Raw genomic sequence first — 1660 nt, forward strand, 5'->3', positions numbered from 1 at the left:
TACTTTAAAAATGTATTTAAAAAGGTTAAGTATAGCTTGCATCCCAGATACAAGCAGTATTTTTTAAAAAGAGGGGAAACATTGTCCGTGCATTTGCGAATAGGACCACAGCAACAAATGGCACTGCTTTATCGTCTATACCTTTGAGAACAGAATTTAAATGATGGTACATCAGTGACTACAGAATAGTTTTAATGTAAACGTGAAAGGAGCCTTTCCTGTTGGCTACTCAAATCAAGCTGTTAATTTTTCTTTTAACTCGTTGCCTCCATACACAGAAGTTACTTCTATTCTTAAGCAAACCAGGTTTTTCACACCAAAATGCGGCGTTTCATCACTACTCTGCTGCCCTCCCAGGTCGAATAAAGGAAGGTGACATCAAGTTCCCATGCTTGAAATGACTCTCAAGTCTACCAACTCTGCGAATATGAATGTAAGAGTCAGACAGAAGAGAGATCCTAAATCCAAACAAAGCAAAACAGAACATTTTTTTTTAAATGAGGAGCGGTGGGTTCATATTAGTGGTCTTTTACACGTTTTTTATTTTTGCAAGGCATCTAAAAAAAAAAAAAAAAAAAGAGTGAAAAGAATCTTTTTAAAAAAGAGTTTACTCAAGCTGTCTTTGTGTTGAGGAAGTAAAAGCTCACAGGCTCACAGGAAGAAGGAGCTTTCCCTGCAACTCTAGCTGCCAGCCCTCCAACCATTTCTTCAGCACTTGCATTCCTTCCCACAGCAGGGAACTGAGACACATCATGGGACTGAAAGCTTCATGTCGGGACTGGATGTGCTGGTTGATAACCTCTGTTCAGTCAAACAACAAGACTAGACTTTAAGAAAGGAAAAGAATTCTCACTGAATGGTAAGGGAAACAAGGGGCTGTGAGGCAAATAAAGTTCGATTAAACGAAACACCGTGTGCAAAGTGGAAACAGGGATCTGCTTCTTGTATGGACCAAAGTACAAGTTAGACAGTTTGAATCCTAAAACTAAGAGACAATTTATCGACTCACCTCAGACATGAGTAGAGGCCTGGAATATGGATGGAATTCGAGTGACAGAATACCGTATTTTCATGAGTGCTTATGCAAGAAGAGCAAAGTGAACATGTAACCGTAATTTACACGAATACTTGGCATTCTGGAGCTAGTTTAGTTACTTTCGAATGATCAAAGCCCTCCCAACTAAACCACTTGTGATTTGTCAGTCATTCCACCACAAATGCAGGCTATCTGGAGCAGTCTTTAAATTTGAGATCACATTGTTTAAAAAATATATATTTTCGTATCATCCAGTACTCTTTAGACAGATGAGAGAGTCAAGTTCCCACGTGGGTTGGAACATACTTCATGTGAGACTGATTTTAATTTACTTTCAGCACTTTCATAGAAGGGACTGTCCCAGATCTGTAACTGTTCAATGTTGTATTCACTTCACAGTGTATCAAGCACCAGCGTTGCCATGGATTGGTTTCAAATAACCTTTTATATATAATTTTATATTTATATATATATAGTTATATCAAAACTGATAGTACATAGTATAACTGGAAGAAAGAACTAAACGTAAAAGGATATGCTGAAAGGATGGAGTCTGTGAACACAATAAATAAAAGCGACCTCCCCATCCCGCCCTGCCCTCCCCCAACAAAACAAAAACAAAAA

The sequence above is a fragment of the Bison bison genome, unplaced genomic scaffold, assembly GCF_000754665.1.
Source record: "Bison bison bison isolate TAMUID 2011002044 unplaced genomic scaffold, Bison_UMD1.0 scf7180017864474, whole genome shotgun sequence".
NCBI lineage: Eukaryota > Metazoa > Chordata > Mammalia > Artiodactyla > Bovidae > Bison > Bison bison.